Here is a 24,131-nt window from a genome sequence, read left to right as displayed (position 1 = left end):
ATGTACCCCGGCCATGGACCCAGGGGCTCGCATACAATCTCGCCGCCCGAGGATTTTACCCTGTCTTATCTGCCAGTGCAACTGCAGACATGGAGGATGAGATAGAGAGGGGGAGAAATTGGGTAAGGATCTGTGCCGTCCACTTTCTGCAGGACGTCTTCAGCTACAAATTCTTTGCTACACAGAGCTCCTTTATTCATTGTATTTGGATTCAATCTGGCTCCAGAAACGGTGAGATCCGCCTCAGGCATCTGACACTTTCTTCATCCGGATGGGATTTTGTGTTTGGCACTTCGATTTTCAAGGGATTGATGGTTTGGTGCGTGTTCTGCTTCTACTCGCCCACTCTGTTCGTAGTATAAAATACTGTAACCGTTAGTATTTTCATGTTTCGTAGAATACCGCAAAAGAATAACTCCAGACTCTGCCTCCGGGTAATCTCCTCCGTGATAAAGTAGAAGAAATCAAGAAGCAGAGGACGCAGGGAGCTGCAGGTAACAGCGTAGGATTCTAGTTACTCTTGTGTATGCTCTCATTTGCTGACGCAGATGGGTCTTTGGGCCAGCAGAAACATTCACAAATCACAAGGACATCAAGCTGCAAAGTACAACTATGGACCCAGAGTGCCTACCATTTTATTTATTACAACAGATTACAGACAACTTCTCTGAGGGGCGAAAACTTGGTACAGATATGGAGATGTTTACAAGGTAAGATTCGAGGGCATACTTGTTTTTTTATGCACAAATTTACTAGGAATAGCTGTGAGCCTGTGACCAACAATGCAGCTGCGAGGTGAGCAAAGACTTTTAACTAGCACCCTTTGCTGCTGAACCAATAATGTGGCGACAAACAAAACAGAGACACTGCTTATAAACTTCTAATAGGTAGTGAAAACATAGGTCTCTTTCAACAGGGAATGATGCTAGGTGCTTAAGCAGGGAGTGAAGGAAAATGGAGAAGAGATTGCTGTCAAGAAACTTTGTTATTTCAATATAGAACTTGACGATAAGCAGTTTGAGCAAGAGTATAATAACCTTAAGACGCTTCAACATCCAAACATTGTTCGATTTGTTGGTTATTGCTATGAAACGCAGAACAGGCTCCATATGTTCAATGGAAAACAAGTTTTTGCTGGCGAGACATACCGGGCGCTCTGCTTTGAGTATCTGCACAATGGGAGCCTTCAAAATCATCTTTCTGGTACTGTACATTTTTAAGCATCAGAATCAAATATTTCATATTTCTATTTGATTGACAAACATTTGTCTGCCTCTGAAGATGAACTTGACTGGCACACACGGTACAAAATTATTAAGGGGACGAGTGAGGGTTTAAGATACATTCATGAGCAGACAGAACCTATTCTCCATTTGGACTTAAAACCTGGCAACATATTGCTAGATAAAGACTTGGTCCCGAAGATTGCAGATTTTGGTTTGTCCATAATTATTGGTAAAGAACTAACCACCATGATCACAGAAAGTGCTATAGAAACACGGTAAGTTTTTTAAGTTGAATGCCTCATGTAAACACATCCTTTTTCAAATCCACCAAAATGTGTCCATTACAAAATAATTCTATGTGCTACAATGCAGTGGTTACCAGCCACCAGAATTCGTCAAGGGAGATGTAATCTCAAAAGAGTTTGACATTTTTAGCTTGGGAGTTGTAATAATAAAGATAGTGACGGGACCTGAAGGCTACCCCAAATATGATGGCAAGCCTTCTGAAGACTTTGTTGATGAAGTGAGAGAGCTATTCCTCTTTATGAAGATCAATATCTAGTTATCTTTTGATTCATACAATGTCACATTTACATTTCTATAGTATCAGATAAAATTTACAGTATGATTTTTCATTAGTATCAGCTGAGCTTTACAGTCTGATTTCTCAGGTACAAGAAAAGTGGAGGAACATGTTGCAAGCAACATGGAGTTGTTCCTTACTAGAAGCATAATGTCAACAAGTTAAGATATGTATTCAGATAGCATATAACTGCTTGGAGGAAGATAGACACAAAAGGCCCAAGATAAAGAATATTATTGACAGGTTGAATGAACTCGAAACTGAGATCAGCAAGGTAATAAATATTATCATTTAATTTCAAGTGAAAAGGCCATTTGTACAGTGTAACATTTTTTGTGCTCTATTTATTTCAAATTTTTTTCAGTTCGTTAGAATTTTTTGTGTCAACAGTATTGATCTCTCTAGATATTATGAATGTATAATTGATTTAATCTTTTATCCAAGGAACATGGTTCTAATTATGCAAACATGTTACTATTCAATAGTTAGGTCTCATATATTCATTTTGCCCTTCAATAGAAATCCATATTTACTAATTACCAGGGGCGGATCCAGGGCCCGGGCTGCCCGGGCTGCAGCCCGGGGCGAGACCGTGGAGTCCCTTTAACCTATGTGCTGTTTAGCCTAATAAAATGAGGCTTAGGAGACAAAATTAGACTATTTTAGGTGTGATTCAACAGCTCAGCCCGGGGCGCAGCCCCGTTCTGGATCCGCCCCTGCTAATTACTATGCACTTGTATTATTGCTTGCGTTTAGTTATGTGTTCATAGTTCTCACTATAAGTGAAACTTTCGTATTCTGAAAATCAAACAATGGAAATTATTAGTTGATTATATAATAGTACAAAATATCAGGTTCTCCACCGTTAGTGTGAAACTTGTTTCTGTTCCTTAGTTACAGGGCTGTCAGAGCATGGTCCTCAACCAGCTCAATGTTAAACCACTCCACCTTCACTTCCCCTCAGAGCCAAACAAGTCGATGGTCTCGTGCTCACTGCATCTAACCAACTACACAGATGACCGTGTTGCCTTTAGGCTCCAGATTGAAAATTTGGAGGAGTACTTCTTGGGGCCACTCTGTGGTGTTGTGACTCCAAGGTCCTGCTACACCCTTGCTGTGACAATGCGGCACAAGCTTAAGCTGCTACCTGAGTTTTTCAAACTCGAGAGTGCTATTGGAGGCTCTGAGGAGCTAACGGATTTCTCATCATACACGGCTGTGGGAGAACATGATCAATTCTTTACGAAAGCTAAGCAGGAGGGCCGTGAGGTGCAACAGGTGAAACTGGAAACTGCTTATGTACATACTGAGGTGAGTTCCCTTGATGAAGAACATATATATTTCAAACTGGAGCTAATTACATTTTTTTATTTTGGAAATAGCAAAGTACATGAGCTCTTTTATTAGAGCTATCGCAAAGGTACAAGGGGTATGAAGGTATCAGTGATAATATTTTGTAGGTAAGAATATGATACCTTTTCGAAAGGAAAAATTTCCTAGTACCTTCCAAGCACGGTAAAAATTGTTCACAGGCAAAATTTCCTAGTACCATCCAAGGATGGTAAAAAAAAATGTTCACAGGCCATTTGGTTCGAAAAGCTCAAAAAACTGAGTGCGATACGTGATGAGACTGGCACACACCTGAAAAGACCTTGTTTTTCTCAGAAATACTTTGAACTTTGCCTTTTTTTCCCTGAGAGTCAACGAGGGCTGAGAAAGCGCACCTGAATTTATTTCTTCAAAACGGTGATCTAGAGATGGGGTAGGGAGCCAGAAAAGATTACAATCACAGAAAACACACATACCAAATGGAACAGAACAACGCATCAAAGGAAAAAAAAGAAGATAGTAGGGACGATCAATTCTTGTTCCTTAGACCAGAACTCTGCTCGATTGTTGGGTTGAGTAAATGCATAACCACCATGTTTGGCAGCATTGCACCAAGGAACAACCAAGTGCGCATTGGCACGGAGACACCCTCTTCACAAACAGGCACCAAGCACGCAGGGAGATCAATTTATGGCAAGAGAGGGTGGCGATGGGCAACGATTAACCTTGATAATAAAGTCCTGCTAATATTAACACTGTGTAGGCAATCTCAGTTTGTGAAAATTCTAACATTAATTTTGTTTATGCATATGCTCCGGTTGTTCCTGAGTAAAATTGAAGTCTCATTTTCATGCTCACTACTTTCTCTCAGCAACTTGACTTACCTTGGCAGATGGCATCTGGTGGTGACTTCCAGCTCAGATACCACGACCTCCAGCTGGGATCTGTCGTAGGAGATATACTCTTATATTTATCATATATGTCTTGCTTCCCCTGACTTTAATTGCTGTTTCGCTGGATCAGATCATTCCCCGCCAGTATCCTGGTGCTAATCCTGTGGATGTGCATCCAACGGAGCCATGGTAATAGCCTAATTGGAGACATGCATTCATATATTTCCTTTTAATAATAAAATTTCTGACCAAGGTTTGCTCTGAGTTGCGCTGACGACATGCATGCATTAATCTTAACATAGAAAGATGCAACTGAGTAAATTAGATGCAACTAATCTTAACATAGCGTCTTTTAATTTACTAAATATAAAAAGAATATAACCGGGCAATTTGTGGGTTACTTGGATTGGGACTATATCTGTGAATCCCTTTTATTCAACTTTAAGAAGTTTGGACACATTTCAACATTCCATGGGAATTTATATGTATTGGGAGGGATTGAGATTGAAATTAGTTCACTTTTCACTCCTAACCACATAAATTAATTGGGAGGGAATGGCTTTGTTAAACAAGCATTAAGAAATTTAATATCTCCTAACATCCATGGTAGGGCATTAACCGAACATCCCCTAAAAATAGTTATGTTAATAAAATTTAGAACCAATGAGAATGAGGGTACATCCTTTTGGGACCCATGATAATTGCATATTTCTTTGTTGTGAAAGCAACTACAACAGAACTGATATGGTCGGCGCATAACATATTTGTTTTTGTGTAATGCAGGTTTCTTATTAAAATCAGTCGATTTGTTCACATATGGAACTACGAAACACAGGCAAGTCACAATTCATGTTAATATGCATATATTGAACATGTCGACGTAGGGTATGTATGGGCCTATGTGGTAAGCCAACACTGTAGCAATGAATCAAATAACTGTCAAAAAAAGCATGTTGAGTTTCTCTTAGAAATCTGGCATCACGTCCTTCACTTAATCACAATCAAAGAATAATTGATTGATATTGGATTCTTTTCCATCACAAAAGGCACAACTCTCAAGTTCTCTGATACCGCCTTTTCAAATGGTTGTATTTTACCATGAGTTATCATGTAATGATATTTTTACAAGGTTATCTTCAACATCTAGTGATATTGAGATTAAATTTTGAAAACACGCAATTTTCAACCACATAAAAGATTTGCACATGCTTCTTAGTTATTGCCTAATTGAAACATGCTTATGTATTTATACATATAGTAAGATATACCATGTCAAAGAGAGATCACCAGGCATTTACCTTTCCGATCGACTCAACTGCTATATTTAGGTTCTTTCCTCGTACAAAGCCATGCTAATACATTAATCATTCGAACTGCAGTTCAGGATGCAAAATTTATTGCACGAGAACAGTGGTTTGTGGCTGGGAATCGTCATGGTTTCATTCATGTGTTCAGTTATAATACAAAGGAGGAAACCAAAAGTTTTAAAGCTCGTGACTTCAGTGTCATTTGTTTGGACATCTATCCAACTATGCCATACATGTCAGCAGGCCATGACCATCTGATTAAGCTGTGGAACTGGGGGAAAGACTGGAAATGTGTTGGGAAAATTGATGTGCAGATACAGTCAGCAGGCCATAACAATCTGATCAATCTTATGCGCCAAGTCAAGTTTAACCCAAAGGATGCCAATAATTTTGCTTGTGCTTACATAGATGGATTCTTACAGGTACAGTAAAGGATATGGCTTTACCCTGCATTAGGAAATACTCCCACTGTTCTTAAATATGTGACATTAAGGACTCGCTAATGAACTAATTAGCTTGTCCTAAATGTCATTTAAGAATGGAGGGAGTACTCAATATAGCTTTGTTAACTCACATATATCTATGGATGCTTGGAAAAGTACAGATTCGGAATATTGGTTCTTCAAGTAGTGCACCTCCATTGTTTGAGAATGAATCAGTGGAGTGTTTCGATTACATGACTCGTGGTGATTAGATATACTTGATCATTGTTTCTTGGGACAATAAAGCAAGGGTTAGACATCTTTACTAAAGAATACCGTAGCACTTTACAAAAAATTGCAGTAACATATTTCCTTTTGGCGAGTTAGATTTGGGATTTCGGGAGCAGGAAATGTGTTCGGATATTCGAAGGACACACAGACTGTGTTTGCATTGTCCGCTCCCATCCTGATCATCCTATACTAATTATGGGTTTAAATGATGGGACAACTAGTCTTTGGAACTCCATTACCTTCAGGCAAGCTCCTGTGATCTCACTAGACATGACCACCAGTATCTTAGAATTATTGAATTTTCAGATATATTTGGAAGAAACTTATTTTTTTCAGTTCTATGTGATTCGTTGCTAATTTTGTTTTGAGAACTTTGTTCAACATTTTATCTACAACTAGGTATTATTATCTAGATCTAGGGTGCTAATGTAAATATACTCGTATGAATATGTATTCTGTACACATATATTAAGGCCTCAAGATGTTAGATATTATGTTCCCTAATTTCCTCGAACCAACAGATATCGTTCAAACATAACATTATCTTATTTATTTTTTAGATTGGAGGGCATACTAAACTTTGGGCTCGGAATGGTTAGTGCCATAGCATGTTTGAAGGGTACAGGAAGGTACTTAATCAAGTCCTGATTTTCATCCTAATAATTCCCAGAAACCGCTGCTAGTACAAATCAGAAGAGACCTGAATGGAAATACCTATTTTGATAATGTTGAAATAAGCATTTTGTTCTTTACCGTCTTACATTGATATCGGACTTGGCCTTGCCCAATCTGTCTTCTGTCTAAATTAATGTCATCAAGCGGTCACGACTCAACAATGTCTGTCCTGATTATATCTAACAGATGAATTCCAGTTTCTTCTGGAATTACTGGAAACAGCACACTAAATGGATTTACAATGCAAACCAAACTTTGTTTTGCAGTTCCTTTTTCTAAGACTTGTATAATAATATGTTGAAATGGTGTAGGATTGTCATCGGGCATGATGATAGAATAGCTTTGACAGAAATTTACCACGAACATTCTGAAGCAAGCTTGTGAAAAGGCCATATGAGCAACAGATAATGAAGTTCAAACTTCTGATTTCAGGACAGGCTGGAGATGAGAAAGACAATGGTAGTGCACGCCACTTGATAAAATTCTGGATGAGTTCCAAATTTGGGGTTCGGTGCCTATCTGTGCTTCTACCCAATGCCGGGTTTATGTTATTGAATTCATATTTGAAGTAAAGGAAAGAGTAAATTGCACCCATCATACAACAACTTATCAGGTGGGTGCAGATTGATCCAACAACTTGTAAAATGCTCAGTCTAATATAATAACTTGACAGGTGGATGCTGATTGGTCCAACAACTTTTGCAGATTGAGCCAACAACTTGTAAAATGCTCAGTCTAATACAATAACTTGACAGGTGGGTGCAGATTGATCAAACAACTTGTAAATATTCAATTTAGTGCCACAACTTGATAAATTGGTGTATTCGCAAGAGAAATATTATAAGGAAAAAGTGTATTTTCATCCCTCAAGTATTGTAAAAGTGTGACATTCATCCCTCATGTTTAGTTACTTAAGGGGTTGATGTTCACCAAATGAAACATGAGGGATGAATATTACACTTTTGCAATATTTGAGGGATGAAAAAACACTTTTTTATATGATAACAAGCAACAACTTGTCAGGTGGGTGCAGATTGGTCCAACAATTTGTAAAATGCTCAATTTAATACAATAATTTAACAGGTGGGTGCATGTTGGTCCAACAACTTATAAAATACTTAATTTTCAATAATAACTTCGCAATTTGGTGCACTTACAGTCCGAACGTTACAATGATAACGTGTTAAGCAAAATAGATGGACATGCGAATTTTCTTTCAGTCAATAATTCTTTATTTTCTTTAATAAAAGTTGTTGATCATGATCAGTCTATTCCTTCTTAACTTATTTGTTTATTAGTAAAAATTGAATAATATTTGAGAATTAGGCCATTGGCATTACCGAAAGACTAAAGTACAAAATAGGGATCTTGAGACCATAGGTTTTTTTCTGCACTTCTTCTTATGTATTCAACATTTGTATACAAGCATGTTTGTCAATATTCATTTAGGTCATTTTTCCTTTCTAAACAAGTACACGAGGCTTTAAAATTTTTATGCCAAACTTCTAAAAGGTATTGTTAGTATGTATTAATATGTAGGTTCTTTTGTGTAGCTGAAAAATGCATATAATAAAACATGTAGAAAACAGTCAGGTGAACTTATCAATATTGAATATGGAATTAAATAGTCCTAATCAAGATTAAATCATTGTATAAAAACAATTAATATGAAGACATAATATTAATTTTCTAAATACTAAAGGTTCTATCTCGGCTAAACACATTACCATTGCGAAGTGAATATCAATGGTCGAATAATGCTCAATAATTTGTTCAGATGCGAATATATACCTGACCAACTATTAGCAAAAATGTTGCTTGTTATAATATTCATCTTGCAGATGCACTAATTTATCAAGTTGTTGTACTAAATTGAATATTTTACAAGTTGTTGGACCAATCCGCACCCAGTTGTCAAGTTATCATATAAGACTGAGCATTTTACAAGTAGTTGGATCAATCAACAACCATTGTCAAGTTATTGTATTAGACCGAGCATGTTACACGTTGTTGGACTAATCTGCACCCACCTAATAAGTTGCTAAAGGAAATATTAGCACCATCTATAATAATAACAAGGTGACCATTCGGTTCAGTAGTTTAGTACTGCTGTCCATTCGGTTCAGTAGTTTAGTACTGCTGTGTTCAGTAGTATGTGAGTTCACTCATTTGCGCAGGTAGGTGGCCTATTCAGCAATTCTGCATTATGTGCCTGCCCAAACACACTTACCGATGAAATATAGAAAAAGACGATTACTTAGCGACTACTACAACCTGTCAGATAAGGAAAATACTCCAAAGTCATCCAGTACCTCCAATAATGGTTCTTTCAATCCAATTATAAATATGAATCTTAATCATTCTACGAGGGTGTGGCATGTTATGTCTTGGAATGTGAGAGGTATCAATTCAGATAAAAAATGGAATTCTATTAGAGACAAAATTATTGAAAGCCAGTGTGCTATCATCTGCCTCCACGAAACTAAAAGAGAGCACTTAGACATTCTTTTCATCAGAAAGTTCTACCCTCCTGCCTTTGATAAATTTGAATACCTCCCTTCTCAAGGAACTTCTGGAGGCATCGCAGTCATTTGGAAGTCAAATCTGTTCAATGGTCAAATGGTTTTTACAAATGAATATGCTATATCTATAAAATTTTCTTCAACCATCTCAGACAACGAATGGATCCTCACAAATGTATATGGATCATGTACTTATGAGGGAAAAAGGGACTTCACCCAGTGGCTAAAAAACATTCAGATGCCAGACGATATTGATTGGCTGTTACTTTGGGATTTCAACTTATTAAGAGATCCTACCAATAGAAATAAACCAGAAGGGAATTACTCAGAAATGTTAATGTTTAATGAAGCAATCAACGTCCTAGGCCTAGTTGAATTTCCTTTAAAGTCAAAACAATTTACTTGGACAAACAAGCAACAAGTACCCTTACTTGAGAGGTTAGACTGGTTCTTTACCTCCACTTCCTGGTCCTTTTCCTATCCCATTACTTCAGCATTTCCATTGGTAATGGAAACATCCGACCACTCACCCTATGTCATTACCATTGGAACAGACATCCCCAAAGGAAAAGTATTCAAATTTGAAAATTATTGGCTACAACATGAACATTTTATGGATATTGTTGCCCATGGCTGGTCAATTCTGGTTCAGACTGCAGATAAAGCTAAAGTTATAACTGAAAAGTGTAAAAATCTAAGGAGAGTCTTAAGGTTCTAGCAGGGCCAACTCTCTAGCTTAAAGACCGAGATTTCCAATGTGAAATTGTTTTTGTCCTTTATAGAATTGATAGAGGAAAGCATAGACTTATTGTTAATAGAATGGAATTTCAAGGAAATTTTACAGCATAAACTCCAAACACTTTTACAACAGCAAAAGACATATTGGAAACAAAGAGGATCCATTAAATGGGTGAAGTTTGGAAATGAGTCGACAAAATTCTTCCATGCTAATGCTACAATCTAGAACAGGAAAAGTTTTATTAGGTCTTTACAAGATGCTTCTGGTGTAACCAAAACAAGTCATTATGATAAAGAGTCTATTCTCTGGGAAGCTTATAAAGATAGGTTGGGTACTTCGGATCCTCACCCTGTGGCCTTTGACCTGCAACAACTCTTGCACCTAGCTGACAACCTCCAATGTCTGGAAGATCCTTTCTTGCATGAGGAAATAGATTAAGTTATTCATAACATCCCAAATGATAAAGCTCCTGGGCCTAACAGTTTTAATACAGATTTTTTTTAAAAATGTTGGCCAATCATCAAGCTAGATTTCTATGCTTTATGTGAAGCTTTTCAATCTGGAGAGGTTTTCTTGCAGAGCATCAATGGATCTTACATCACCCAGATACCCAAGATTGATGGGGCTGCAACAGTCTCAGACTATAGACCAATCTCGCTTCTAAGTATCTCTATGAAGTTATTGACTAAATTGCTGGCCAACAGATTGCAAAAGGTTATCATGGGTCTGGTACATGCAAATCAGTATGGATTCATCAAATCTAGAACTACTCAAGATTGCCTAGCCTAGCTTTTGAGTACTTACATCTCTGTCACAAATCGAAGAAAGAGATTGTTATCATCAAACTAGATTTTGAGAAGGTCTTTGATCGAATTGAGCATGCAGCCTTGTTAGACATCATGAAATATAAAGGATTTGGGTAGATCTGGTTAAAGTGGATGAAGCAAATTTTTGGATCAGGAACATCTTCTGTTTTACTAAATGGTGTACCAGAGAAAAGATTTACCTGTAAGAGAGGGGTTCGTCAGGGTGACCCTCTCTCACCTCTTCTCTTTGTGTTAGGAGTTGATCTCCTGCAATCTCTATTAAACTCCGCAAAGAACTAGGGACACTTAAAGCTACCAATCCCACTCAACTACAGTCAAGACTTCCCTATTTTGCAATATGCTAATGATACACTCATTATCATGGAAGGCTGTTCTACACAACTTATGTACCTGAAGAATGTCTTACAATCCTTTGCCTCATCAACGGGACTGAAAGTAAACTTCAATAAGTCTATGATGTTACCAATAAATATTTCAGAGGATAGGATACAAATTCTCTCTCTGCTATTTGGATGCACAATTGGAAAACTACCTTTTACTTACCTAGGACTACCTTTAGGATTAACAAAGCCAAGAGTGGAGGGGTTTTTACCAATGGTGTCTAGATGTGAAAGAAGATTGCTGGCTACATCCAATTTGTTATCTGAGGCAGGCAGACTTCAATTAACCAATGCCATATTTACTGCATTACCAATGTTTCATATGTGTACCTTCTTGCTACATAAGACAATTTATAAGCAAGTGGACAAATACAGAAAGCATTGTCTTTGACGAGGCTCAGATATCAACAACAAAAAACCACCTAAAGCAGCTTGGGAAATGATCACCTTGCCAAAATCAGAGGGAGGTCTTGGGATTTTAAACATTAAGACACAAAATGAAGCCTTACTGCTAAAATACCTGCATAAGTTCTTCAACAAAGCAGACATTCCTTGGGTCCATCTTATATGGGAAAAGTATTATGCCAATGGTAAATTACCTGGACATACCAAAAAGAGATCCTTTTTGGTGGCAGGACATCATCAAGCTACTTGACAAATTTAAAGGCGCTAGTTACAGTTAAAGATGGTAGCACTTGTTTCCTTTAGCAAGATTTGTGGCATGATCAGATTCCATCCCAGTCTCATCCGCAGCTCTTCTCCTTTGCCAAAAACAAATATGTCTCACTACAGAAGGCTTATGAAATAGCTGATTTGCAACAGTTATTTTGCCTTCCTCTCCCTTCACAAGGTTACTTCTGTTAGCAGCTGACCTACAATCAATAGATCTCTCAGATGAACCTGACATTGGGACTTATATATGGGGCAATGGTTTCTACTCGTCATCCAAGGCTTATTGCCAATTGACTGGACACAGGGAGGTTCACCAAGTTTATAAATGGCTATGGAAGTCAAAGTGCAAAATAAACATAAAGTCTTCTTTTAGCTAGTCTTGAAAGATAGACTCAGTACAAGAAATGTCCTCAAGTGCAAACATATGATTCTCGCATCTTATTCCTGCATGTTATGCCATCATGACAAAGAGGAAACTTTATTCCATCTTTTGCTAGAATGCCCTTTAGCGTAAGAATGCTGGATCCACCTAGGCTTGTTCATGGATTTGCAGCAGGAGCCATATTCAATCCTTAGTTCCTTCACGGATCAGTTGCATGTTCCATTCTTCATGGAAGTCATTATAATCATGAGCTGGTGTATATGGATGGCAAGAAATGATTAGATCTTTAACAACATTCAACCAATAATTCAGGGCACATTAATTCATTTCAAGGATATATTTACTCTGGTTATTCACAGAGTAAAAAACACTTGGAAACAACCTATGTCTCAATGGCTAGATCAGAGCTTGTAATTTTTTAATCTTCTTTGTTTCCTTCTTTATCTCCTAATTTGGTTTTTATGAACCTGTAAGATACTCTAATATATATATAATCAGCAGGGGAACTTCCCCTCTTGTTTCCTCAAAAAATATAATGGTTCTTTCCTATCGCTCAACAGACAGGATGTTTTATACATTATGAGCCAGCGAGTCTTTTTCGGGACGGCCGGCAAAAGGAAAATTAAAGAATTTCGAGGTCAACACATGGGGCAGCCATTAGCAGCCATCGTTCCCTCTAACAACCTTAAACTATCTTAACTAATAGAGGAGCTAAACAAGATTGAGGACATTGTCATCCATAATGGGGACGGTGAAGAGGACCTGAGAAACATGCGTTCTTTAGTGTCATCTGGGCGGATAGAGAAATGGAGAGGGCTAATATAGCAGGGCAGGGCAGCCGGAACCGGCAAAGAAGCAGGCAAAATCAGGAGGAGGATGGGGTGGAGCTAGCCCAGCTTCGGGAAGTGGCATTCGTCAACAACTATGCGGTCATCCGGGCCTACACTTTGATGGGGCTGAAAAACTTCGGTTACCTGGCACTAACATGGTGGACCGTCGACCTCCTCGGCGGATTCGTGACACCTCTTAACAGGAAGAACATTGGTATTCTCACGTTTATCAGTTTACTGCAAGCTGCCGGGATAGCATTCTCATATCTCATCACTTAATACTCTTTTGCTTTTTGCTCTATTCTTCTTTACTTAATGGTAGTGTTTCTATTGGTTAGCAAGAAGAGGTTGATGTTGTTTTGATTACCATGATATCCATTGCCAGTTCTCGGTTGACAAACTGTTAAACTGCATGAAATCGGCCATGCTCTAGCGGGCTATATATTGCTAGTTTTGATGGCATCGGCCATGCTCTAGTGGGCTCTATATTGCTAGTTTTGATGGCTCTTATAGTGTTTGTACGTTAAGTCGGAAAACCCTTATATAGCCCAATAAATAGAGTTAGAAGTCTGATTGCGGTTCTAGATCAATTGCCTTTTTCCTTATTTCACCTGTCAATCCTATATTTTTTGTAGTTCCCCAGGGAACAACAAAAATAGATGATCTAAGTATTCGACCATCGGGAGGAATTCCCCTTTAAGATAAGCACATGTAATTGATGAGGTAAATCCCTCAATTGATCAGTCTTGATATGGGTAATATTTCTTTTGTTTGGGCAAAATCCCTAACTGAAAAAAAGTGTTTGCGCTGGAACATGCGAGCACACAAGCACGCCACATGCAGCTCGCAGAAATGTACTTTGCAATGAATCTGCGAAACCAGGCGTGGCCAAATTTTAGCAAACCGGAAATCATGCTTGCTAATATTTATGCTGCTGGGCTTTGTCACAACCAGGTCATGATATTAAGAAACAGAGTCATCCAATGTTTTTTCTGCCACTGCCAATTTGTACTTAGTTCAGCATTAGTACCAGATCAGGATACACCTTATGCAAAAGATAAGATATTAGAGTATCTTCTCTTGCGGGAAATCATGCTTGTTAATATTTATCCTGCACTGATGGAACCGACACCAGGTTATTCGATATGTTAGCAGACGAGATGTTCAGGTCCTTCAAAAGGTGGCTTGGTTCTCTGATCACCAAGTATATGTCAGTAGATCAACACCCCCAAGATTTGCTAGAGCCTCCCTTCTGACCCGGTTGAAGAAGCTTGTTTATCTGACTGGCACTGAGATTATGCTGGCCATTGCCATTACTTTGGTAATGTCTTTGGTCGTCGTCCCCACGCACCTCCTCACTAGGTACGGGGCACTCCCTTTGCTTCGGCATCGCCATATCAAGCCTGCTGCGGCAGAACTATGGCATTGACCCAGGAGATGCCAGCACGGCCAACCTGACGTCAGCATTCAACATATACTTCTCCCTAACCACGCGCCGCCCAGTCTGGACTCTACATCCTGCTAGGTTTCGTCGACTTTGCTGTCAGCGGAACCTTGGCGTTGCTGGTCAATGGAAAAAGCGAATTTCACCAAGCTGTGATCACCCAATACTTGTCTGAGACCAAACAAAGATGTGCCAACGATCCGTCATGCACCGGCAGGTGGGACCTGATCACATATGCCGTAGGTTTGCTGGACTCGGCGTCACCGGATGACTATCTCCATGGAGAAGGGTGCTCAACATGCTGATTGAGGAAGGGTTACCGGCGAGGCCTTTGCTGATTCGGTTGCCGAGACGGAGCATCTGGAAGCTGATGAGGACGATTTGTTCCACAAGCCCGTTCCGCAGGCAGATCAGAGGACTCGCTGCGAGGATTGTGGCTCATCTCTCCACTGATCTCAAACTCTCGCAATTCCCTGGAGCATTGGAGTGTGTGTCCTCCCTTCTTGACACCTCTGCTCACGACGACGATGATCAGGAAGCTGTGTACGTGTGCAATAGTCAGACGACAATTACTCCTGGTGTTCTCGTAGATGAACACAAAGGAACTGATGAAGACATGCTTTTGCAAGGGCTTATAATCCTAGGGAATCTGGCTCGCAACAAGTACAACTCCACGGTGATCTGCCGCAGCGAGGGTCTGCTCTCCAAGATACTTGCACCTGTTAGCTCCAACAGTTTTTATACGAGATATGAGAGTCAATGCTGCATGGGGTAACGTTGTTGACGGATCACTGAAACTGGTGAGCCTGCTCACGGCAGCTCCTGGAGGCACCGGGCAGGAGATGCAACGCCGACTTGCGAATGACAGCAATGCTGTCGATAACTTGCTGGCGGTTCTGGCTAAGGGGAGTAACAGCAGGACCGGCCTGGAGCTACGTATGCGAGCCACGGAGATTCTTTCGCAGTTGTTTTCGGATGAGTCTACAAGTTTGTCCGCGGAGACGAGGGAAAATCTTATTAGGATGCTGCTGTACGTCTTCCTTAACATAGATGAACCATCACTGATTCTATTTAAAGAAAAGGCTGGGGAAGCCTTGGCCGTGCTGTCCAGTGGAAGTCGATGTAATTCAGAGGTTATTGCTAAGGGCGGAGCTGTCATCTGCCGTGCAACTGAAATGCTTGACTCCGAGAACATGACCATCAACTGCAGGATAACCGCAGCAGAGATCCTTAAGCACTTGTGTATGTTGGGGATCCCGGTGCCTGGAGGTCACCGGTGATACTAGATGAATGCAAGGATAGAAAAATGCACACTGATTTTGGGCTGCTAACTGGCAGCGTTTTCATCTTTACTTTCTCCAATATAAAGAGTTTACAAGACTCTAACTAACTCCTACTTACACGGTCAAGCCGCAGCTACTGAACATGCCATCCCACGTCCAGCGAACAGGCCGCACTACTTCCTGAAGACGCGCTCAGCGCATGACTGCATGCGGAGCTCCTAAACATATGCACAGCCGTTGGCTAATCGACTAGCTTATTGACCTCTAACACACAACTGATACAAGCATAGGATTAATTCTAACATTCTCCTCCTAATCCTGATGCTGTGGCTTGTTGTCGATGACGCCGACACGAACTCGCTGTTCCTGGAACTTCAGGCGAGCCAGTGACTTTGTCAACATGTCCGCGAGCTGATCACCGGTTGCTACCTGCTCAAGGACAATCTTCCCGTTCTCCACACATTCCCTGATATAGTGATACTTAGTTTCAATGTGCTTACTCTTGTCATGGTGAACGGGATTCTTTGCAAGATCAATGGCAGACTTATTGTCCACCCTGAGGATTGGTGCTCCAGACTCTACTCCAAGGAAATCCTTCAACAGCCAAGCTAACTAAACCCCTTGACAAGCACCCCATGCTGCTGCAATATATTCTGCCTCACAAGTTGACAGGGCCACCACCTTCTGTTTTGAAGATTGCCAGGTGACCGGACTTGACCCTAGACAAAACAGCACGCCACTAGTGCTCTTCCTATCATCAACATCACCAGCATAATCACTGTCGCTGTAACCAACCAGCTGGTGTTTCTCCTTCTTCCCTCTGCTATAAAACACACCTAGATCAAGTGTTCCTGCAACATACCTGAGAAGATGCTTTACTGCCGCACGGTGATCCTCCCGCGGCTTCTCCAGGAACCTACTTACATAGTTCACTGCATATGCGATGTCAGGTCGCGTGTTCATCGGATATCTGAGCCCTCCAACAACACTGCGGTACTCCGTTGCGTCCACCAGTGGGCTCTCACTGTCCTTACTCAACTTCAGCCTAGGTTCCATGGGAACTGCACAGATATTGCAGCCTGTCATACCACTCCTCTCTACAAGCTTTGTAGCATACGCAAGCTGCCCAATTCTAATGCCTTCCTCCATCTGCTGAACCTCAAGTCCAAGATAATAAGATAGTAAGCCCAGATCACTCATCTTGTACATCTCCATCATCTCAGCCTTGAACTTGTTGATCCCGGTGCGTCCTGTAATGATCAAGTCATCCACATACACACCAACAATGAGTCTTGCCTCCCCTGTTCCACGCACATACACACCATGTTCTTCCTTGCTCTTCTGGAAACCAAGTGATATTAGGCTGCTGTCCAGCTTGGCATTCCAGGCCCTGGGCACCTGTCGTAGACCGTAGAGTGCTTTTTTGAGTCGCAAGACCTTGTGCTCAGCTCCAGCAACTGTGAATCCTGCAGGCTGTACAACATAAACTTCCTCCTGCAAATCTCCATTCAGGAAAGCACTCTTTACGTCCATGTGATGCACCTCCCATCCCTCATGTGCTGCTACTGCAAGAAGCAAGCGCACAGATTCCAGCCTTGCCACCAGGGCAAAAACTTCCTCAAAGTCAATCCCCTGTCACTGGATGTATCCCTTGGCTACCAGCCGCGCCTTGTGCTTCACAATCTCGCCATGCTCATCCCTTTTGACCTTGAACACCCACTTCAAGCCAATTGGGCTGTGTCCCGCAGGCAGATCGACAAGATCCCATGTCCTGTTCTCCTCAATTGAATCCATCTCGACCTTCATTGCACGCCTCCAACACTCCTGCTTCTCTGCCTCCTTGAAAGTGGCAGGCTCCTCCGCAGAAGTGAACATCAGCTCTCCGCCGTCGAGCACCCGTGGTGCCAACCCTGGTGGACACTCCGGCCCCAGCACGTTGTCGAGCTTGCGGAAGCGTGCTGGGACGTCGTCGTCGTGCTCAGCATCCAGGAAGTTCTCGAGGTCGCTCGGTGGAGACGCGAACTCGATGGGTGCAGATGCCGTCGTGGGCGTTCTCTATGTCATGCTCGGCGTCGTGGTCGCGGGCAGAGAGTTCACGACTGCAGGGCTCCTCCCTGCAGGCTCTCCCCCCACGACATGCTCGGTGAAGACCGGGTACTCGACGATGAACTCCTCCGCGCCGCTGTTCCCGCCCCCTCCAGCTTCCACGCCCCAGTCCCACTGGGCATCCTCGTCAAACACCACGTCGCGCGTCACGCTCACGCGCCCATCCAGAGGATTGTACACCCTATAGGCCTTCGAGCCTACTTCGTAGCCGATGAAGACCATCGGCGTGCTCCTGTCCTCAAGCTTCTTGAGGTGGGGCTTGGTGTTCTTCACATGAGCAATGCAGCTGAAGGTGCGGAAAAAGCTCACCGTCGGGTGTTCTCCGTGCCAGGCCTCGTAGGGCGTCTTGCCATCGAGGCTGTGCGTCGGCGACTTGTTTAGGATGTACACCGCTGTGGTGACAGCCTCGCCCCAGAATGTCCCTGGGAGCCCCTTCGCCTTCATCATGCTCCTCGCCATCCCAACCACCGTTTGATCGCGGCGCTCAATGACCCCATTCTGCTGTGGCGAGTAGGGGGCCGTGAGCTGCCGCTGGACTCCTTCTTCCGCACAGTATGCCCCGAATTCCACCGAGGTGAACTCTCCACCTCTGTCCGTGCGCAGCACCTTCAGCTTGCGGCCCGACTCCAGCTCCGCCCCCGCCTTGAATCGCAAGATTGCCACCAGCGCCTGATCCTTGCTTGCGAGAAGACAAAGCCACATGTACCGGCTCATGTCATCTACGAACAACAGGAAGTAGCAGTTGCCACTCGGTGTCGTCGGTGTGATAGGCCCGCAGATGTCGCCGTACACCAGCTCGAGTACACTGTCCGCCCTGCGCCGCGCCTGCGCCGGGAACGGGCTCCTCCTCTACTTCCCGGCCAAGCAACTATCGCACAGTTGATCGACATGGTCGATGTGCGGCAGCCCCCGCACCATGTCGCTGCTCTGGAGCTTCCGCAGCGCCTGGAAGCTGATGTGCCCGAAGCGCTGGTGCAAGCGCCATGCCTCATCCGCCTTACGCGCTGTCAGACACACCGGGCGCGCGATGTCGAGGCGGAGCGTGTACAGGCGACTGGGGGAGCGCCGCACCCGAGCAAGGAGACGGATCTGCTCGTCGCGGATTTGCATCACCCTGTCCTTGACGCGGATGTCGTAGCCGTCCTCGTCGAGCTGCCTGATGCTGAGGAGATTGGTGTCGAGGCGCGGGATGAAGTAGACGCCGGTCAGTAGCTTGTGTTCACCTGTCTTGCAGGGGAACAGCACCGTCCCGCGGCCCTCGATCTTCACAGCCGAGCCGTCCCCGAACCGCACGGTACCGACAATGTTGCGGTCGAGCTCGGAGAAGACGGTGCACGACCCAGTCATGTGATTGGTTGCGCCCGTGTCGAGGTACCAGAGGTCGTCGGAGGAGGGGCCGCCGTCGAGGTGCGCGAAGGCCAGCGCCTCTACTAGCTCCACCGATGCGCCCACCATCGGCGGCTGAGTCACCGGCTGTGGCGCCCCCGCCACCTCGCCCGCTGCACCTGAGGGCACCAGCGATGGCGCCCCGACCGCCTCGCTCGCGGTGTCTGGGGGCACCGGCGGCGGCGCCCCGGCCAATCCGCCCGCTGTGCCTGGGGGTACCGGCGGCGGCGCCCCGGCCGCCTCGCCCGCGGTGCCTGGGGGCACCGGCGGCGGCGCCCTGGCTGATCCGCCCGCTGGGACCGCATGCGGCGGCTGCTCCCTGGCCTCCTCGTGGATCTGGATCAAACTCACCTTGGCCAAGAGCAGGGTGTGCTCTTCTTCCTCCACACAGGCCTGATGGGCCGCCTGGTTCTTGGGCTTCGTCGGACACTCCCGGGCACAGTGGCCCGTCTTACCGCACCTGCAGCACTGGTCTGCTCCTACCTTGTGGCCGGAACCACCGCTCGTAGCGCCGCCTGACAGTGTGCGCCGCGGTCGCCCCCGCCGATTGCTGGACTTGAATCCTGCGGCGGAGGAACCTTCTCCCTTCTGTCGCGACTGCGCCTCCCACTACTCCCGCGTAAGGTACAGCTTGCCGTCAGCTCGTGGCAGCGGCGGGCCGTCATCCTCGGCCTCGCACTCCTCCGCCGCGCGCAGCCGCCCGCTGGCGTCCTCCAGTGTCAGCGTGGCGGGATCCACCGTGACCTGGATCGCGACGGCCACCTGCCGCATCGACTTGGGAACCACCCGAAGGAGCTTCTCCACCACTCTCTGCGGCGGGATCGACTCGCCCACCGTTTCCAGCGTGGCGATGATGTTCTGGAGCCTGAGCGTGAAGTCGTCCACGCTCTCGCCGTCGTTGAAGCGGATGTTCTCAAATTGCCGGAGAAGACACTGCGCCTCCGTCTTCTGCACTTGTTCGGTGCCGACGCGCCGATCCTTCACCACCTTCCACGCCTCCACCGCGCTCGCCTTTGCTGCTAGCGACACCACCATCTCCGATGGTACGGAGCTCGTAATGGCATCGAGTGCCATGCAATCCTCCTGCGGCGACACGCCGCCAGGCTCGATCACGTCCCAAGAATTTCGAGCCTTCATTTTTGCCTTCATGACCAGCGCCCACTGTGTGTAGTTGGACTTGGTCAGCATTGGCCAATTCGTCGCGCCGCCGATCTCCCGAATGATGCGTACCTCCCCACCTCCGCTGCCACCGGCACCTTTGCCGGGAGACGGCGACGGGGTCTTGCCTTCACTCATCTTCAACGCCCAACGGATCACCGGATCATGATTCCAGCGGCGATACCTCGCCACGATCGACTCCGACACCCTCCCCGGGCTCTGATGCCAATTGTTGGGGATCCCGGTGCCTGGAGGTCACCGGTGATACTAGATGAATGCAAGGATAGAAAAATGCACACTGATTTTGGGCTGCTAACTGGCAGCGTTTTCATCTTTACTTTCTCCAATATAAAGAGTTTACAAGACTCTAACTAATTCCTACTTACACGGTCAAGCCGCAACTACTGAACATGCCATCCCATGTCCAGCGAACAGGCCACCCTACTTCCTGAAGACGCGCTCAGCGCACGACTGCATGCGGAGCTCCTAAACATATGCACAGCCGTTGGCTAATCGACTGGCTTATTGACCTCTAACACACAACTGATACAAGCATAGGATTAATTCTAACAGTGTATTCATAGTATTGCAGCCGGCGCAGGTACGGAAGCTGCTGCCGCCCTTGACGCTGTACCGCTTGTGGCTGCCGTTGTAGCTGCCGCAGAGCCCGTACCGCTCGCCACCGCACCGGCCGCAGGCGGCGAGGGAGGCCGTGACGGCGCCAGCCACGACGTGGTGGAGCTCGCCGGCCTCATGGAGGTGGCGAACCTTGTCGGCGCTGCCGAGGTAGAGGTAGCGCAGGTCCATGGCGAGGTCGCGCTTGTCGATGACGACACGGAGCCCGCACAGGATGGCGCGCACGGCGTGACAGTCGTCGTAGGTGCCGCGGATGATGTGGAGCGAGATGAAGTAGAGCACGACGCGGCGGTCGGCGGCAGTGGTGCCTGGAGGGCCGAGGCCGCGACGTGGATGCGGACGGTGTTGGATGACGGGGAGCAGGGCGTGGCAGGTGGCGGGGAGGGCGTGGGTGGAGAGCGAAGAAATCCTAGTGCGCGCACGGGAAAAAACAAGCGCGGGAAGCGGAGCTCGGTGGATTGGGGGAAGACCGCGCGTTGCTAAAATCTGCGGTGTGAGGGGGTATTTTTTCACGTCGCTAATCTTTTGGGGAAGTTTTGGGTGGACTATTGGAGTTCGTTTTTTCTCATTTTTTCCTAAAAAAAGATATTGTGGTAAGATTATCAGTCTTTTGGAGTTGCTCTTAAGGTCGCCCATGAAGATCTCCTAGTCAACGCCAAGATTCTCCTATGCACAGCACCGCACGTGAATTCACGAATCAGGAAGCCCATCGATCTGGCCGGGGTTTCACGCAATCTTGTCAAGTAAAAGAGGGACATTCATGGGAGATTTGAGAGGGGTGTCTGACCTTGAGGGCAATGTTGAGCTGGTAGACAAGGCCAACCTTTTTTGTGAGATCCTGCCGGTGTCAATGGCCATGAGGAGGCGCATCTGCTCCAGGAGCATAATTGATTGGGCGTAATTGATTTTTGAATAGACTCAGCACGGAAGGCGGCGGGATGGGCGAGGACACCGGTGAGGAGAGGAGGAGGAGGGCTGGCGGCGCCGCCTGCATAGGGAGACCGTGCCGAGGAGGAGGGGGGGGCGGGCGGCGTAGGGCGACCGAGGTGAGGAGGAGGAGGGCAGTCGGCGGCGGCGGCGCAGGGAGACTGAGCCGAGGAGAGGAGGATGGCGGTCGGTGGCGGCGGCGCAGGGCGACCGAGTAGTGGCGGTGGTGGCAGCGGCGAAGGAAAGCGAGCGAGCCGAGTAGAGGAGGATTGCGGGTGGCGGCAGCAACGCTGCAGGGCAAGCGAGGAGGAGTAGCGGATTGCAGGCGGCGGCGGCAATGCAGGGCGAGCGAGGAGGAGTAGGCGAGCGAGCGGAAGATCTGAGCATGGAGCGTGAAGCGCGGGGATGGAGGAGGCGCTGCGGACGGCGTGCGGTGGCTCCCGACGCGAGTTCCATCGGAGGGCGATGCGTGAAGCGTGGAGGACGCAGGGTGGTAGCGGACGGCTGAACCGAGTGGAAGATACGAGACGTACAAGTTTTTTCTCCTCTTTGATTATTTTTAGGAGTAGAGATATGAACAGTATGATGGCGCAGCACAGGATGCATAAATGGCAAGTGGATCGGGATTTATCAAGGGTTCATATCAGCTAGCAGGAGGGGTTGTACTACTTGTATGACTCTGACCCATAGCTAGGCACTCATTGTATGACATGTATGGTCGAGAGCTCACTGGACGGGTGGATCAACACAAGGACACAATAGATGCAAGAGATACTGAACTGGCAAGCCGCCTGTAGGCAGCAGAAAAAGCCAACGCCATCACGCAAATCACAAACACCCATCTCCTCTAAAGAGGCCATGACACCCTAACGAGGGTTGAATTCAGTGTTCTAAAAACTCAGGCTTCAAGCACATATAAGAACTTATTCCAATTTCTATCTAGATGTGTATTAGATTTTTTCTATGTGTTCCTATCACTACCGCAAAAGACTTTTGCACCCTAAGTTACAATCCTATAAACTACACAAGGCAATTTTAGGAACGGTAAACGCGGAATGTAAGTGCAATAGAAAATGCGAAAAGTAAATGAGGTAGAGAAGGCAAACACAGGGCACAGTGACACGAACATTTTTACTGAGGTATCGGAAAGCAAAGCTTTCCACTAGTCCTTGTTGTTTGGAGTGCACCTCAAAGGGAATACCCGCGCAAGGGTATAAGCTCCCCGGTCAAGCAATTCCATAGGATAGCCGATGAGCCTTCCTCATGCGCAAGTAGGGCTTCGCCTAGCTTCTCCCGGACGATCCTCACCACTCTTCACTTGGTAGAGCTTTGGCAAAATGCCAAGAGCCTCTCCTCCATTTCATATGCACTAACGGCCACTACACAAAGGCGGTTGGAGGGTCTCGCAAGACCTACAAGTCCCGAATTTACAACTATTGGTGTGCGCAAGCACAGATAACAAAGAGGTGTGCAAACCTCACCTAACTCGCTAAACCCTAAAGCAAATGTGCTAATAGGTCTAAACTAGCACTAATCAAGACCTAAGCCTTATGCTAATTGCCTTAATTTTCTATTGAGCACTTTGGTGGATAGAGCACTTTGTGTATGTGTTGAAACCCTATAGCTTCTCCAAGCCCTAATCCCCCCTTGAAATGACTGGGCAAAGGGGGTATTTATAGCCCCAACTCCAAGAACTAGCCGTTACATAGCTGTTGTTACTTTCTACGTATCACCGATTTATTCGGTGGTGCGTATGAGGTAGCACTGAATGAATTTATGCATGCCACCTCAGTTAGCCATTGGGTAAATTACGGCCAAACCCATTCGGTGCCCCACCTAGGCCATCACCGTATGAATCACCGAAGCCCTTGACCTGTTGCCTTCATTTGCCATCTATCACCGACTTATCTGTTGCCTTGGTTCCTGTTCCCACCGTATGAATCGGTGAGGCCCCAAATAACTTGGAGAAATTCTAGAGCGGATCGCGAGCTAATCACACTGACTTATTCGGTGGTGACCTTATATATGTTCAGACCGAATGAATCGGTGCGCATAGTGCACGTAGTCTTGACCCTGCTACTGTTCATTGTCACCGACTAGTTCAGTGACATTC

General features: G+C 45.3%; 1 long non-coding RNA gene and 2 pseudogenes across 2 annotated transcripts; 2 read left to right on the top strand and 1 right to left on the bottom strand.

Annotated features, from left to right (window-relative positions):
* The first annotated feature begins 89 nt into the window (after positions 1 to 89).
* LOC111258322 lies at positions 90 to 4,866 on the top strand (annotated as a pseudogene).
* A 547-nt stretch (positions 4,867 to 5,413) lies between these two features.
* On the top strand, positions 5,414 to 8,772 carry LOC111258167. Of its 2 annotated transcripts, none has more exons than XR_002678771.1 (4): positions 5,414 to 5,760; positions 6,612 to 6,680; positions 7,159 to 7,339; positions 7,432 to 8,772. It is a non-coding gene; the product is annotated as an uncharacterized LOC111258167 (long non-coding RNA). The 2 variants fall into 2 exon arrangements; XR_002678770.1 differs by having other exon boundaries at positions 7,400 to 8,772.
* Positions 8,773 to 20,977: 12,205 nt separating this feature from the next.
* Positions 20,978 to 22,085, bottom strand: LOC111258321 (annotated as a pseudogene).
* Between the last annotated feature and the right edge of the window lie 2,046 nt (positions 22,086 to 24,131).

Source organism: Setaria italica, chromosome VIII, assembly GCF_000263155.2.
Source record: "Setaria italica strain Yugu1 chromosome VIII, Setaria_italica_v2.0, whole genome shotgun sequence".
Lineage (NCBI taxonomy): Eukaryota > Viridiplantae > Streptophyta > Magnoliopsida > Poales > Poaceae > Setaria > Setaria italica.
Note: the sequence above shows the minus strand (reverse complement) of the source record. Positions and strands in the feature narration are given on the sequence as shown.